Source organism: Dermacentor andersoni, chromosome 1, assembly GCF_023375885.2.
Source record: "Dermacentor andersoni chromosome 1, qqDerAnde1_hic_scaffold, whole genome shotgun sequence".
In the NCBI taxonomy this organism is placed as follows: domain Eukaryota; kingdom Metazoa; phylum Arthropoda; class Arachnida; order Ixodida; family Ixodidae; genus Dermacentor; species Dermacentor andersoni.
Window position 1 is genome coordinate 36,360,135 of NC_092814.1, and position 17,906 is coordinate 36,378,040.

Below are 17,906 nucleotides of genomic sequence, written 5' to 3' on the forward strand. Positions count from 1 at the left end.
TCACAGTAGCCGCCGCAGACAGACCTCAGCTCATATAGCGCTTTGTTTCCATATGTGGTATCGGTGGATGCGCTCGCCGCATGCCATCAGTGAGCAGGTGACGGCCCGCTACTCTGGCGCCATCTCCTAGCGGTCGTCACCGCAGAGCCCGTTTTGCGCGGCACTACGCTTTTTTTCCCACGCTTTCGCCATACCCTACTCCTCCGATTTCCTCCTTGCGCTCTCTTCCCAACCGTCGACTTTCACGCGCCGCTGCGCTCCGCGTTCGCTCTTTCATCCTTCGCTGAGCTCGTTCACTCGGTTACGCCGAGGGACGACGCCGACGCGAAACGCAGGGTCGGGTGCCTAAGAGTTGTGCTCTAAAAAGAATAAAAGACAAACAGTGCCAGAACAGACAGACATGACCGGTTGGCTTATGGGTATGTCTCACAACGGAACATGAAAGAAAGCTTGAGCATCTTCGTCCCCTTGCATTTGGGCATGTACACTAAAGGTCACAGAGAGTGCATTGAGATCACGGGTTGTCTCGCGGCGTCTGGCGGCCAGCGGTTGCAACGGCGAATGGCATGCGCGGTCCACTGATGCCGGGCGAGCGCGTCGGTGCGCGTGTAGCGGTGGCCGCAGCCGGGCTGGCTGCAGACGTGCACACGCTTGTGCGCTTCGTCCAGGTGCGTCTTGCGATGCTTGTTGAGGTGGTCCTTGCGCGCAAACCGCTTGGCGCACACATCGCACGCGTGCGGCTTGTCGCCGCTGTGGATGCGCCGGTGACGAGTCAGCTCCTCGTTGCGCGCAAACGCCCGCTCGCACGCCTCGCACTTGTACGGCCGCTCGCCTGCAGGGCACAGGAGGAGAGAAGGCAGAGGCACTCGGTGAGCCTCTTTTCGACCACTCGTGCGCTATAAGACTGGAGTGGCGTATTGTGGTTCTGGATTGTCTGGCGATATTGCAGCATTCGTGGATGTATACGCCGTATCAAATGTGCGTGACTGCCTGTCAAACGGGAAAATTTAGAGACTTAGCGAGTAACCCTCGCTTTTCTGTATAGGATATCTGTGCTTCTAGCCTCTTTCGCGGACAGAACGAGGAGATAGTGCAGCCTAAAAGTGCGGGCCGATCCCGAATGTTGTGCAATCGAAATATTTAAGCAGCCCTACGCTCCTCCTACTGCCTCTCGATCACATGAGGGGTGCCGCGAGCGAGTGATGTGCAGTTACTCCGCAACGTTCTCACCCACAAGTCTCTAAGGAAGACAATGTCTTTGATCGACGTGAACTATAGGTTGAATCGCCCTCCAACTTTTATTGTTTTACAGCTGCTCTCGGTGACGGCATAGCGACGACGTAATGCAATAAGGCCCGTGTGTTTACACTTCGATTATAAATTAAAGAACTGAACTGAACAATAATCGTCATCTGCCTTGCTTGAGTTTCCTTTCTTGAAAACTCGGCTCTGGGCCGCTATTTTGTAGCGATGCTCTATGCCTTATTCTATGCTATTCATATCATCCACCACACACGGCCGCCTGATCGCGTTGATAATGTGGGCAGACCGTCGCTCTGACCAGTGGCCAAGCGCGAAAAGCCTAAAAAGGCATAGAATCGGAAAAGGCATCGCTACAAAATACCGGCCCTGGCTACTTTCCTGTCGAGAATGCTGCGTCCCACTGATAACGCGCATGCCGTTCGTGACTGGGAATTACCGGGCTCGTAGCCTTAAAGAAAGGAAACGCGGGCAAGACAGATGACGATTATCGTTGTGGGACAAGATACGTCCCAAAGGGAGTAAATTTTTCTAAGAGTGCATGCTGATAACTGGCATGCCGTTCGTGACTTGGAAGTACCGGGCTCGCCGCGCTAAAGAAAGGAAATGCGAACAAGATACAGTTGTGTGGCAAAAGGGGTGTAATTTTGCTTAAGAGTGTACGATGTGATAAGATGTTTTTTATTTTATTTGGCGCTGATGAAAATGCACGTAAAAACTAGAGGTTGTTCCAGTTGCAGTCGGCGCAGCACGCGATAAGCACTTCTAAACAGCTGGGCACGAAGGCCGCAGTGAAAGCGTTGGGATGGCAGAGATAGGCTGAAGAGGACTCGAATAAAAAAAAGACCGGCAGCGAAGGCGAGAGGCTTCGCGTCACCCGCTTTGTCGCGGTTGATAAGGAAGTCAGGTGCACAATAGTATCGCTCACCACCACGATGAGAGTGCTCTGAATTTCCGCGTAAGCAATGGCAGACGCACCTTCTCGCCCAAACATATTTATTCTTATTTCATTTTTTTTTCAATTCTTTTTTCCGTACGAACGACCTCGAGGTTCGGGGCACGCACATCCTCTCCAACGCGCCGCCGATTGCCGGAGCCAGATAACATCGCCGTGGCTACTCTCCAGTTTCGGTTTTAACAATCGATGAGATTAGATTAACATATGCGGAGCTGCTCGCCGTCGCTGAGTTGACGAGGAGTAAATGAGCGTTGGAAACCGAGACATACAAGCTGCGGTGCGTTAGCGTCCTTTCGGTGTCCATTGTATACTCATTTAGGTTATACTTCGTGCCTACAATTCATACTGCGTTCTGGCTTTTCTCAATGCGGGCTCAGCTATCAGATCCCATCGTATGCGGATACATAGCGATGTCACGTAATTCCAAGCCCATTCACCTATGCGCCATGAAGCCAAGAATTATAGGGCCAATGAAACCGGTGACACTACGGGCAAGCAAGGAGATGAACACAATGAGAAGGAGAGTGTACAAAAAATGCTGAAGCACCTAGTAGAGTCAATGTGCGTGATTCTCGATGGTCTCGAGACTCCGGCGGCTAAAAGTGACCTACAAGTGCTCGCCGTGCTAGAGCCGCTTATCGCAGGTCTTTATATGCTATAAAGATTTTGTTTGGCGCTTGTGCTGTTCACGCAGGGGAGGCCCACACACCAGCTTCGTCCTAGCGCCTCTATATTTAAGTTCACTCGAATTGGTAACTACAGACTTGATGCGAAACCTGATTGTGGCTTCATGGATGACATTTGTGAATGTTTATCATCAGAGTGCTGAACTTGCTTTCACCTTTGCGCATCCTTCTTGCTATGTCATCATCATCCCTCATCACATCTTTATGTCCCCGTTCCCCCTCCCCCTGTGCAGAGTAGCAGGCTAGGGCACCTTAGCTCAGGTCGACCTCTCTGCCTTCTTTCAATTAAATTGACACTCTCTAAGCCCATTAAAGTACATCGGAAGCCACCATTGGTGGAGGTGCTGCTGCTACTGCTAAAATATAAGTCATTGAAGTGCGCCTAAATAGAAAAGGGACTTTCATGATGGTCGCACTACACAAAATATTATGAGCAAGGCAGTTATTGGAAAAGGTCAAGAACGCAAGGCTCAATAAAATATTCGCACTTAGAAAGACAGGGCAAAAGTAATAACAGACGCAGGATAATGTCGGGAAATGGGTACGGAGGTGAGAAAGTTCAGACAGGAGATAATTGGTGGAATCCGTGTCAACGAAGCGTAGTTGCAGTAAATACAGGAGAGTGCAAAATATTTTCGGATGTTCCGTGCAACATAGTCAAAAGCGTGCGCGTAGTACCGCGCTTGCTGGCTGATATCTAAAAGCGACGACACAGAAATTGCTATAGGCGCCGTGTCCTGCCGCGGACAGAAGTTTTTGGGTCATGGCTGCCACGAAAACAACTAAACGCAACCTAGCGACGCAGCTCGAAGCTGATAGTCGCGGCCTGAATTTCTCTGAGTATCTCAAAGCATGGCACCTCCCTATTTTAGGCCGCGCGCCTACATCTCAGCAGTGTTTAATTTTTATCGCGACAACGTGGTCGCTAAACGTGTTTATCCATGATAATACGTAAAGATGCCTTCAGGATTGTAAATTCAAGCACAGCTTTTAACATTTGCTAAGCGTCCAGCGAAATGTCGACCATTACACTGAAACAGCAAAAAAAAAAAAATGTGTTTTTCTCACTGAACTTATTTTCGCGTTCATGGGAGGATGCCACTGCTCCAACCGATCGTCTCGAGGCTCCTTCTGCACATACCTCTGCAGCTGAAAGCCTCCGTCATAGCATCACTGAGATGACAAAAAAGAAAAGCAAAAACTAAGAGACAGAAGTTAAAAGACAAGGTCCCCCCCTTTTTTTTCTACGTCCTTGACAATCAGTAAATCATATCAGTTATAGTCCTGATCAAGGCAAACAACGACGCGCGGTCTCCAACTCTCTCGCCTCGTGCACCCGCAAAGGCCTATCAGCATGGGAGTAAAATGGAGCCCACGGCCTTATTGATCTCCTCGATGCGCGTTCACGATACGGTAGTAGAACGTGTGTCGAGTGCGTAACCGCGCCAGAGAACGCCAACAGGTGGGCCCCGCTGCGTTGACACGAGCGGCGATTCGAGCCGGCGCTGTTGTCTGCACGCGCCAAGGCAAACACGCTGCCTCCGAGGGAGTGCAAGTCACCAACAGAAAAAGATACGCCGAGAAGGAACGATGACATCGAAAGATATTCAAAAACGCGAAGGACTCGCAAAGCCAAAGTGGCCGTTTCGTGCCCGCAAATAACGTTGGAGCCAAGAAAATTTGACAGGGTTCACTGCTCTCTGTCGAACACACACACACACAAACACAAAGAAAAAGGCAGAAAAAAACGAGAAAGAAACAAAGAAAGAATGAAAAAGAAACTACAAAATCGATGGAGGACTCCTCATTCATTACCACCACCTGAGATTCCTTAACGTCCACGGTACACGGACTGGTCCAGTCCTGAGAATGCGTTCCAAGTGGATACACCTTGCGAACTCACTACCTACAATATTCGTAGATTAAAATATGTGCCGTAGAATATTCAATAGAAAATTTCATTAGCGTGATTGTGCTAATTATTCAATTAAGCATTTTGATTTCTCGTGGAAGTAATGGCCGCCCCATCGAGTAATATAGATCAAAGGTTAGAATTGTGCTATCTGCCACGGGCAATTTTTAAAAAATTGGTGCAGCTAAAAAAAAAAACCTGTGCGTGCGTGCGTGTGTGTATGTGTGTTGTCAATCATTTAAATTGGGCAATTATGAAGTCGCGTCACTGTGACGAGCGTTTTCGCGCAAAACGGGCACATATTCAATGCATTGAAGGCGAGCTGGTGCAATGACGAAAACCGTATCCGATGAATCCGGCCAACAAGGCCCTTCACAAGAGCCAATTACGGATAAATGAAAAACAGATGAAAGGGTCCCATAGCTAACAGTTGAAATACATTCATCACTACGTTCAAGAGCTTGAGCTTGGTGTCTTAAACGGGCAGTGAAACCACTTCGGAGGTCTTTCTAATCCAATTGATTTATTTGAATCAATCAATATTTGTTATGAATACAGCAGTTGTAGTAATTAAGAGAATATACAGAAGAAGGTCCCAAGGTTACAAGCCGCAGGTGGGTAATGCGTTAAAAACTATTACAGCGAACAAATAATAAAGACTAAAATTAAGATGTTACCATGCAACTTCAAAATCAACATCGCAAATTTCCATGGCTAGTATGAAAAATGTGTTAAATACCACGTACATGTGAACGCTACGCCTTCACAAAGCACAAAATAACAGGAAGAGGTTCGTGGCAAGATCCGACGATGTAATTAATGGGCACTTGCTTCGTCTCATGGTGACCGATGCTAATTTACAGAACTTTCACTGGGGCGATATAACGCGACTGACACACGACACCCCCTCCGAAAAAGCAAAAAAAAGAGAAAAAAAAACGGCGACTGGTTTCATGGAGTTCATTATTGTGTTGCTGTGTTCCCTGGCTAGGTGGGTGTGCGTAGACACCTCACAAGTCAGTAGCCAAACTGACGCCACCGTAAAATGTCTTCGGGGTCTGTGGTGACAGTTGTCCCAGCTGCTGTCAAGCTACTATTTCGAAATCATGACCTCTGCTCGTAACTGACGGTGAATATCTCCTTGAGATTTTGATTCCTCCTTAAAAAAACGACCCCAGAAACACTTGAAATTCTTCGAACGACGTTTATTGAGGAGGCACTGCGCCGCACGCAAGTATTTCAGTGTTCTTTTCTCCTCGTCGTTTCTGCCCTTAACCCATTCCCCGGTCCAGAGTAGCCAACCGGGCAGTTAATCTGGTTATACCTATTTGCCCTTTACCGCTTGTTTTCTCTTTCTCTCTCGAGTGGTTCCCTGAGGAGAAAAGAGCGTTACAGACCGTGCATGCTCATCTTGGCCGACCTTGAACTAGTCGTACATATGCGAGACAGTCGAAAATGTTCGGCAAAATATCAACGAGAGTAGCCGCTACGCAAGTGACAAGATTTGAGAAGCTACTGGTATGACTTGAATTTTGAGTGTTGACCTCGGCATGAGACGAGTTGCCACGGACATTGTTTCCTGCGTGCTTACATAAGTCAAAAAGAAGAGAGAGAAAGAGAAAGACAAGGAACACTTGCCTGATTTTGTGTCAGGATATGGAAAAAATATATCCGAACATACCAAATTTTCTTTCTAAAATCATTACAGGAGACGAAAGCTGGTGTTAGGAGTATGACTCCGAAACCAAACAGGTTTCGAGCTAATTGAAAACGCCTTCTTCACCAAGATTGAAAAAAAAAGCGATAAGTGCGCTGGTCTGAAAACGATGGCCACCGTTCCTCTCTTTTCTTGTTCTTTTTTTTTTTCATCGGTGGTTGTGGAATTGTGCAGCGGGAATGTGTTTCTCCTGGACAGATTGCCAATCAGCAATTTTTATTTGGGGTATTGCTGAGAGAAAATGTGCGAGGTCAACGCGCAAGACTGTGGAGCGCGCGCAGCTGGTTTCTCCACAACGACAGCGCACCAGGCAGCTCCCACTGCTTTGTCTGTAACGTGGTATTTAGCCTCTCAGTTCGGACATATGTACCGACACCAATAGGAATTATTTTGAAGGGAGGTAGGCGATTTTTTTTTTTTCTAAATGAAAATAATATTTTTCTTTTGGTGAGACTCAGTTTTTTTGGGAGTCTCCCCTCGTGAGGAACCAGGGCAACTTCAGTGCTTCGTCCGGTGTCCTAACGGTCGGCGTACGACCACACTGTTGATGCAATGACGTCAGCGCAGGAGCTTGACGCAAGTTTTCCGGCAACTTAGAACGAGAAATTAGAAACGAGAAGATTTTCGCGAATACACGCTAAGTGCCACGAACAGGCAGTCGCGCAGCAATTTTGCGTGCAATTGCGGGCTTCTTTCATGCTCGGAAAAACACATTTCTGTAGCACGTACTGAGTAACAGAAAGCTGTATCGGGAGTTTTTCATGTTGCTCTACAATTCTCTCATTGAAACTTTTCATATAATTATAATATTATAGAAGTTTTTAATTAATTCGGTCTAATTATGTAATTAGGCAGAGTGCAAAAAATAATCTGAGTATTTCAAAGCGACGGCAAACAAGATTACCTTGGTTCTGTCCAGCTACGTGGCATGTGAATGTTTTTAACATTTGGCTCAAGTTACATGGGACACCCGATATACGTACAATATGCATGCGCTGAGAAGGTAAAGCGCAAGAAAAAGCATGGCACCACGGAGAACATTACCTGTAGGAAATATAAAGTTTCCTAGCATGCATTGAATCATGACACGGGCGGAAAACACCAACACCGCGACGATGTTACTTAATAACAAAGTGTGACGCGATCGTGGGCTCTGCTTTCGGCAATGAGAGGGGGCGGCCGAGAATAGACCGAACATTTGTAAAATGCCAACTAATGCTGGCTCGTATAACGAGTCACGCGCACGACATCGCCTCAGTGTAATCCAGCGCACTGGTTAGGTCTGCAAGCACAGAGGATGTTACAGTGAGAGCCCGTCGTCCGACAAGTAGTCTTCCACCACTTGTTTATTTATTCGCCGTTGCGTCCTTTTCGCCGTCTTTTTGGTCGGCTGGGACATTATTAGCGAATTAGATCACGACAATGTGACCACCTATTTTTGCTTTTTCGCGAACATATTTAGTAATGCAAAAAAGGTAAGACGTGCAGACACGGACACAAGACAAGTGGACAACACGAACGCCGACTATCAATTGAAGGATGCACTGAGGCGAAAGAAAGAAAGAAAAAGACACAAAACTTATCTGCGCATATTCTGCGCATTCCAGAGCATGCGCAGATGAGTTTTGTGTCTTCTTTCTTTTGTGTCTGCGCGCCTTACCCCTTCTTTGCATTATGAAACCTTACCAACTAGCTCAGCTTTCTGCCGTCCATATTTAGTCTTGTGGGGAAATAAAACGAACCCTCACGCAAAAAGAAAAACAAAAGAAAAGGTAACAATAAAAGGACAACTTTTGGGGGGGGGGGTGCATTAACTTACACAGAATGGACAGCAAATGCAATAGATTTTGTTTGAGTACGAATCAACGCAGCCGCCGTAATTTTCTGCATCGTTGCTCGTCCACCTCTGTTTGATTCACGTTTTCGGAGCGAAATAAGCAACACCCGTCGCGTATGTGTAGTAGCCAAAGCTTCAAGGCATGGCGAAAATGTTTACGTAATGGGGTGCTAAAATACCCGCAAAAAAACTTGCCGGCCACGGGATTCTTTTGCAATTCTTTTTGTAATGAACCAGAAACTATGGACCATTTCTTTCTTTCTTGCCGGTGCTTCTCCTCCCTCCGCAGAATGTTCCTCATATTTCTAGTTGGCTATCTGAGTTTAGCACTTACAGCACCAAACATTTTGTCCTTTGGTGCCTGTCAACTAGGCACAAGTCATGGGTCGGTGATTACTGCTTTACACAAGTTCACTGAAGCGTCTGGAAGGTTACTCTGCTAGGGTACCGACCGCGGGGTACATTATCTTTTTTTTTCCTAAGTTAATGTATAGGCCCTCTCAAAATTTGTGTTTGCATTTAGGTGCCTAATGCTTCGTTTTAAATGTTTGCCTTCCCCGTTTTGGTATCTTGTTGGGTGCACTTTTCAAATAACCCAGTGTGGCCAATCCCTCCTGTGGGTGCGAGCCATGTTTTGAGGCAATCTAATCTTCCAGATACTTATTTCATTTCACCCTAATTTATTAAAAATAATTGATAACAGTTCACCGCTGACAACTTCACCGCGCGAGAACTTCACCGCCTGATTCATGGCCGATCCCCCAGAGTGGGTTGCGCCATTTCACTAGGGAACAATAAAAACAACAACGACGCGATTCTAGTCATTCTCGCAGGGCCTCTTGAGCGGGAGCAATGGAAGCAATGGATCGCCTCCGTTCGGCGGGAAGTTTCTTATCACGCTTTCTTTTGTCATCTCGTTGTTTGTTGCACTCGATTATGTTTGCACGGGTAAGGGATGAAGTTGATCACGGCCTGTCCATGTTTTGGTTAGGTTTGTCCTCAGTGCAGCATGCGGGTTCAATGCATTTCGTTTACGCTCTGGATACCGCTTGTCGCCTTTACCGCTCGCCGCTTCTTTGCGTGTTGCTTCTACTAGGGCACACGACTGTGCAGGTGCATCTTATTGTGTGTTTGAGCTGCTGAGGCCTGCAAGGACTGGTTTTGTTGGTTTTATGCGACCCGTTAAAACGTCTCACCACCTGTCACGCAGTTTTAATTTTTGGATCTATTTTATGCGTGGCTTCGCGAATGTTGTACTGTTGCTAGTTGCTTCATGCAGCATTGTTGTTGTACTGTTGCTTGTTGCTTCATGCAACATTGTTGTTGATATGTGTATATACAAGGTTTTCGCCTCTCCTCGCTTGTTAGGGACTTAAATCACGCTGTGTTTTTATCTGAATGATTACAGGCAAGTGCTCCTTAAGCAGATTTCTTTCTTTTGCCCAGCGACATCTCCTTGCTTAGAAGATGTGTTAGAAAAGACGTAGCTCAGAGCGAGGATTGCTGCTAGCTGCTGCATATGATATTACTGTTCAATTTTCGCTGAAAATTTCGCGTCATGTTTGTGAAGTCGTTACACCTCGATACTGTCTGAGCAGACTTAGCACGCAGAATGCCTTTCTGCGTGTGCATTTTGCACTCGTACGCCTCTTTTGAGGTGTAAGAGTGCAATGCCTACGCCGCCAAGGTCTAAACCCGGCCTTGTCAACAGCGCCCATCTATCTACCTTAACCGCGCTGCTTCGTCTTTAAATACTTTAAACATGTCGGGTGGCTTCTTTCTTCCGTAACAATAGAAAAAATGTGAGCCGCCATTCCACTCTGTGGAGGTGGATGACCAACGAAGCTGTAGCGCACCACACAGGGTTATACAAGGGTGCATGTGTTTATTTTCATCATTTAGTAATGGCAGTGACGATAGCTTTATGATTACTGTGATGTACACTGATTGGTTCGGTTACAAAATTAGACCGATTCTTGGCCAAAGCTAAATCTATACGCGACCGTTGTTGAGTAGTTGAGTGACTTGGATTGGTGTGGTGCTTCAAACAAAAATCTTCTAGCACAAGCTGAGCGAACCATTTCTTGCCTGGTTTTGAAATGTCCACATTGCAGTCTCCAACGATGATCACAGGGGTAGTGTCATCATGGATAACCCATGCAAAGTGCGCGGTCATGAACTTCTCGATATCCCACTTGGGTGTGCCTGGATATATATACACAGTGGATATCACAATCCCGTCTTTCGTTTGTACCGTACAGACATCGCCACGGTCGGTGGCATCCTCCTCTTGTGAGTCAAGGGTATACGGTCGTACATGCGTTTGGTCCTTTGCCTGTATGGCAACGCTGCCTGATCGTGAGTCCATGTGCTGTTCACAAACGACTGCAGCATGCCCATCGACTTGAACCAATGCATCTTGATTTATTTAGTTCATTTATCATTATTTATTATTACTAGTATTAGGGGCGAAGTGCTTGAAGCTTTCTTCACCTCCACCGCGGGTCGACCCAGTTTTCACTATCTCCGGGAGCGGCCCACGCTCAACTTTTTATTGTTGACCCACGAACACTGAAAATACATGGAAATTATTATTATTATTATTATTATTATTATTATTATTATTATTATTATTATTATTATTATTATTATTATTATTATTATTATTATTATTATTATTATTATTATTATTGGAGGAGGAGTGCTTGAAGCCTACTTCACCTCCGCCGCGGGTCAGCCCGGTAGTGCACTATCTCCGGAATCGGCCAACGCTTTTTTATTGTTGGCGCACGGACACTAAAAATACATGGAACCCTAGCCATATACAGCGTCGCTGTAAGATACTAACAAGTTGGTAAGGCTTTAGTAGCAGGTCACTAAACGAATTTCAGATTGCGAGAACTGCAGCGGGAAGGACAGTTCGTCGACGTACCCAGCGGAAATGCCGATCGGTGGCGCAGCGCTAACTCGCGCTTTTATTCACCGGTGCCTTTAGCGACTTCGTTGACTAGTGTACGCATTCACATTAACAAATTCATAATTGCTCTTCGTGAGGCGACTTTGACGGCACTTATTCGGCGATGGCATGTGCATTAATCGGCAGCAAGATAAATACAATGTGTGCCGGCATCGTGCCGTACGGAGTCGTTTGAGATGTTATGCCGGTGCCAACGATGTGTGCCTATTATTGAAGTATAGAAGCAGTACTACAGCAAGGGTAGAATTTAAAGGAAAATGTCGATTTCTATATCCCATTCTTCAACAAAACGAAGTGGCTGCTTAACACGAGCTCCGCTTCGTATAACTGGGCTTCGTTGCGCTTGTCTGCGGGACGCACCCGGCACGTATGCAGACTGGTTTGTCCCAAATTCCGGTAACATCGTGTATATGTCTGCTCTTATAGAGGCCTGCGCCTTTCCTGCAGCTGTCCCCCCCGCTCAAGAAGCGGTCTGGCACCCGAACAAAGGGGGAATCGCAGCCGCGAACTTTAGCCATCGTTTTTGCAAAGTGTTGTCTCCCACTGCGTGTAAATTTGGAAGCGGCCGCTAGGTGGCTATCAGTGGCACCTCTGTAGGCGGTGCGTATCGGCGGTGTTCTACGCGTGGTCGCGAGTTCGATTCCCATCTGCCACGGCCGCATTTCTCCCTATACGGCGTCGTCCACAGCCTGTGCGTTGCTTTGGGACACCAACCCGCCCCCCACATGCCTCTCGTCGATATGACGGCCTATATATAGTAGTTAAAATATTGAGTTTCCACGCAATCTATAGGTGTGGGTTTGAATCGCTCTAACTGTATAGAACATCTTTAAGCTCTGGCGTTCCCTTATTCGTCTCACCATTTAGGCAGAAATTACAACTCTTTCTATCCCTCAAATACAGCAATTTAAAAAAAAAAATATTTCTTCAAATGTGCTGCATTGTGTGCAGTTATGACAAGGACTTAATGGGACGCTTGCCACGGTTCGTAGGTAGCTGTAGAATACATGGCGCATTAAAGCTTTTTACTAGCAAGGTTAAAATTCTTAGTTCTGCCATCTCTGCTTTTATGGCTGCGTGTTCGGTTTGCGTCATTATCTGGGCATTGTGATATTTGTGCATTATATTCGGCTCAAACTGCATTGCACTCATATTTTTAACCAACATTCTTCAGATGCCAGAAGGTGACGTATGGGAAAATAACTGGGAAAGAAAGCATTGTTTTCGCTCAGTCAGATTTGAGGCAACAACCGCAGGTATGCCGTTCAGCTCTCTAAGGTGTTGCATTCCGGAGCAGTTTGTACTGAATATGTGTGCAGAGAAGCAGCGGAAATGTCTTCTGACTCGCTTGAACATGCCATGCGCGAACTTTTTAAATACTGTGCATCCAGACTACCGTAGAAATGACTTGTAAACACATTGAAACGTGAATTTCGTGCCTGAACAATGGGCTTAGATTTACCATGGTGTACTCTCGTACAGAAGACAAGCGTGCGACATTGACCAAAATTACATTATATAAACAAAGGTGTACTCGATGTCCAGTGTACATCGTGCACACTTCTCATCCTGCGTGATATACACGCCTATAACCAAATGCAAGCTAGCCGAGAACGCCGTTTTTTCTGAACGCTCGCGTATAGCGCAAAATAACCGTCCTATGGCTATGTGTTATAGTGACAGCTTTTGAGATGAACTGTAACGTCGGTTTGAGTGAGCTTGAGTGAGCTCCACTGTTACGATTAAGACAGTCATGTTACACGACGGACAAGTCATGTACACCTCACCCTCACTCCTGCGATCGCGCTGCACGCAAGTGCAGAAATGGAGGTCGTGCCGGCGAGTGCATGGCGCATGGTCGCCGAGCGCGTGCGCGACCAACGCAGCAGGCACACGTTCTGGCGCCCCGCCAAAGCTTGGGAAGCGACACGTTTCGAGACTAGTTTGGCGTTATCGACAAGAACCATGTGTTCACAAGCGCGTGCCTGCACGCTTGGTCGCGATGAGGCTGCTGCGGCGAGCTGGAGGCTAACGCAGGATCACTTGTATAGGCGACAAAATCGTCGACACATTCGTCCAGCACGCGCGTAAGCACTGCTATAGCGCCGTCTGCGCGGGTACCTGTGTGCACCCGGAGGTGGCCCACGAGCTCCCCGTTGCTGAGGAAGGAGACGCCACAGTAGGAGCACTGGAGGCGCTTGACCCTGACCGGACGGAAGGCCGAATTGGGCGACGGAGCCAGGCCCACAGGCGGGCGGCAAGCGTCAGGCGGCCGCGGCGCCTCGTCGACGGCGCTTCCCTCGAGGCGCGAATCCGCGCCGCCATGCAGGTCGACGGCTGGCGCGAACGGCCTCCAGAAGACCACGTCCTCCGCAGGGGCGCGCTGCCCGAGGGCGGTCGAGAGGCCCCATCCTTCCATGGCCAGTACGCACCGTCCCATCGGCGCCGCGGCCCGAGCGATGTGCCGCGAGCGACAACCCCTTCCCAGATTATGCTTTATGAAGGCTTATTTCGGGGCGTGAAGCCAAGCCCACCGGCGTCGATAGAGTCTCTTCTTTAACGAGCGCTTTCAGGCTCGATAAGGGAACAATAAGCGAGACGCGGGCTATCTCGCAGCTCGAGTGGCATCCTCACGTAAAACAAGAGGCCTCGCTCTCGCTCCCCCACTGACAACCTGGTGTTTTGTCTATGTTTTCACTTGCGCTCATATCGTCATCGAATTGATTGGCAGCAACCACTCGCGCGGAACGGTCGTAGTCACGTGCGGAGTGATCTCACGTCAAATGTCGACCACTTCCTGGCGCCTGGGCAAAATGATCAGTGCGCGAAATAACCGCTCCTTCCACGTGCATATCGGCAATTCGCTCTAAAGGACACATTTGTCGATTTGCTGCATATGTACGCATGGTGGACTGAGGCTTCGAGAGTCGTTGCCGTATACAATCGAAACGAGGAGGCGAGCGTTGACGCTGTCGACAATGTTACGATTGTTGCTAACTCTTGCGGCGATTCTTCGAGTCGCTATGCCTTATTTTCACAAGCATGGAAAGTTGGCTAGGTTTGTTATAGGCAGCATAATAAATGTCTACGCCGTGAAAACACGACGCAACGAAGACGTCGACAGGACGAGCCCTAGTCTTGTCGACTTCCTTATTTACTTATTTTTTCGCTCGCGTTTTCCGAGGTAATCCGCCACGTGCAGCATCAAACTCACATGTGAAGTACGTTGTATGGTGCATGCGTTTACTCGTACTCCTCAGAGTTTGTGAAAGGCATGCAGCCGCAAAATGCAGTGAAGGATGACGTGACGTTAATTTGCGGTGTATCGTGCACCAATAATTCAAGCATACTTTTTGCATAACAAAGAAGCGCTGACTTAAGGACCAGTGTTAACACTAGCGAAAAAGTGTAGGAGGAGGTACTTCTGCTTCCTCTTCTAGAATCTACACGAGGAACCCACTTCGTGATATATTCCGCGCTATCACTTCTGCCAAGCTGGGAATGAAAAGCGCGAGAGGCCCAGTACATTTCTAAGGCTTATAGCTTAGAAACGTGTTGTAACCCTCGCTGTCTCTTCGCTTCTTAATTGTCCTATATTTTGTACAACAAAGATGCTGAAAGTACTAGAATACGCTAAAATTACATACACCCGTCCCGCTAAGTCTTCGGAACGGGGAATTGAGGAATAAAAAAAAAAAACGCCAGCAGGGCGCACAATCGACGAATGTCGTCATATATACTTCCGCGTGCCTGCCTCGAAATCTGACTACGTGCTAAGGCGGCGACGAATAAACGTTTTTCGCCGAAGGATAGAGGCGGTTCTTCTTCGCCGAGCCCAGACCGGCCAACTTCTGTCACCAGCAAGGCCACACCTCATAAACCGGCACTTACACCTGAGCCCTAAGTGCCCGGCATGCTCGTCCAGAGGTACGGCCGAACATCTTGTGTGGAGTTGATCTGCCTTTGATAGGACTGATAAACTTTATTGAAAGAATAATCGCTAATGGTCGGGGCCCCTATAGTTCAGGGCTCCGCTGGCTCTTGCTATCTTCTCAGCTTTCTGGATCGTCTTGAGCTGGTCGTCGAGGGCCGAGTTGGACAGCAGTGCCTCCCATTGCTCCCTCGTGATGTTCGCGTCATTGTGTTCTATGTTGTGTAGCGTGCACTTTCACGTAACGTGGAATAGGGTTGGTGTGGCCCCGCACCAGGGGCATTCATCCCTGTCGGCTGTGGGGTGTATGCAATGTAATATGTGTAGATTCGTGTAAATGCTTGTCTGGAGCCTACGTCAGTCATCCTCTGTCTTTAGTTTTCGATGGGGAGGTGGATATCGCAAGCGACTCCCTCTGTGGTAGTTCACGATGGCTGCATACTCGAGGTCGACAGGGTCGGCGTGTGCTCGGTTAAACAGGAAACCTCGAGCTGCTCTGTCGGCGTGCAGTTTACCCGTGATGCTAGCGTGGCCCCGTATCTAGATGATGGTTTGGGTGGTGATGTCCTCAGTGTCCTCCTTGAGTATTTTGGCTAGTACTTGTGCAGCAGGTCTTCCGATTCTTCCCTGTAGGAAGTTGCGACAGGCCTGCTAAAAATCCGTGAGGATCGTCAGTCGTTTGTTTGCGTGTTGGGTTTCGTGGATGGCTGACACGACGGCCAGCTCTTCGGCTTCCATGATCGTGCAGGGGCAGGTTGATGCACTGGAGGTAATGTGGCCTTGGCGGTAGCAGACCACTGTCACTACACCCTTGTTCTTCGTCCCGTACATGGCGGCGCACGTAAAACGGGCCGTAGTAAGGAACTTGAATGTTTTCTCCGTGTACTGGGCCCTCGCTCTCTTTTTGCCGGAGTGTAGGTTAGGGTCCATGTCGCGTGGTATGGGGACAACTTGATGCCTGTCCTGCACGTGATGAGGTATCGGGCAGGTTTCTTGGGTTCGTGTTGTTGTAGCTTGGAAGCCCAAGGTTTGTCACGATCCGAGAAATGACACTTCACTCCCTGGGCGGGTACAGAACTGGCACCCTCCAAGAGTGCATCGATCCGCCATCGCACATTGGGCCCAAGGACTCACTCCTGCTTTGGCGTGCGTTTCTGGACTATTTCAGAGAAAAGGAAGGGCCGGGCCGCCTCTTTGCAGAGCCGACCTTCCAACCACTCCACCTCGAGGAACAAGAGAACACCGATCCCCCTCCCCCACTCCCATAGAGCACCTCTGTTCTGCCGCAAGGTCTTACCTATTAAATGCAGAAATAAAGACGTTAAAAAATGGTTTTTCATGGCGACCAAGAATTTGCCAACCGGCGCTCACGTCTACCTTCCGAGTCGTGCATGTGTCCTGCTTAGTATTCGTATTTACTGCTAGCTTGTAAGAGTGCTAATCACACTTGTTGGCCGTGCGCGATTAATGTGTTCCGCATGGCAGCAGCAACGCTTAGAAACTGTCCCTGCGTATTGTAGGGGTTGAAGGACGGACTTCGGGATGAAAAACAAACTTGGGAGGGTTTATTTTACATTATATTCAGAGAGGTGAGAGTCAAGTAACGGTAGTACAGACATTACGGGCCGGCAGCAACTCGGACGCTGCGGCCCGCGGCAAGAAGTTCGAGAGAGGTGAATCCGGGAATGCTCTGGTCTCTCTGGAATGCTTCTTTTAAACCCTTCGAGGACTGGAAGTCGCGTCATGTTCGGCCAATGGGAGAGCCCGCTCCGATGACGCCACCTTCGGCCAATGGTAGGCACCCGTGCGGTGATGTCACACCCGGCGGCTCCCCGCGGTCTTGCCTTGCTGTGGTGCAATGCGCTTCTTCAAAGGCGGAGAAGGGGGACGATTGGGCTCCATTGTCCGAGGGCTCACCTGCTCCCGGTGGTACGGCCCCGCTGTGGTGGCAAATGCCTTCTTCAAAGGCGAAGAAGGGGGACGCTTGGGCCTTCCTGGTACATCACAGCCGTCCGGTTGTCACGGCGCATTACCGCCGTCAGGCCGTCCCGGCACAATACCGCCGTCTTGGTTTGGTACCCACTTTACCTTCAACAGTGCCGGGCCATCCCCTCGCTTTCTGGAAGAGTCAAGCAGAGAATAGCTACCGGCGGAGCACACGAAGTGGGGGCCGCCAACTTGTTTGCACGTGTCTTGCCTCAGGAATGTGTCATCCGTGTTTCTGCATCCCTTACTTAGAAGTGGCGCGATTCGAAGTGGTCTGGGGAATTTGAAGTAGGCGCAGGAAACAGCTCCATATCTAACAGTATGCGCTACCACACAGACCCTGTTGGAAGTACTTTTAAGGCCACTCATCGTCCTTTGCTCCTCATAAACTGCTTGCGCGCGCTAATGCATTGGCGGCACGCCGGTCGATTAAATCATTGTCCTCTTCCGTTACACTGCACGGTGTCTTTTGCCTTTCATGACAACGCAGTAGCCGGCGGAACTAGAAGCCTGCCCGCAGACACATTTCAGTACTCTCACTGCAGGAACTTACATGCCAAGAATGTCACAATCGCACTTCATGTAGTCTATCTTCTATTGTACCACTTCAGAACAGTTGCAGAACGAAATATTTGCTTACCA

At 48.4% G+C, this 17,906-nt stretch overlaps 1 protein-coding gene across 1 annotated transcript in view; it reads right to left on the bottom strand.

Moving 5' to 3' along the window:
* Positions 1-13,551, bottom strand: part of dsd (attractin-like protein dsd) — a 180,799-nt gene extending 167,248 nt beyond the window's left edge. Inside the window, exon 1 of the mRNA XM_072286089.1 lies at positions 13,469-13,551. The gene's annotated coding sequence lies outside the window, so the exon portion shown is untranslated. The remainder of the gene's footprint in view (positions 1-13,468) is intronic.
* Between the last annotated feature and the right edge of the window lie 4,355 nt (positions 13,552-17,906).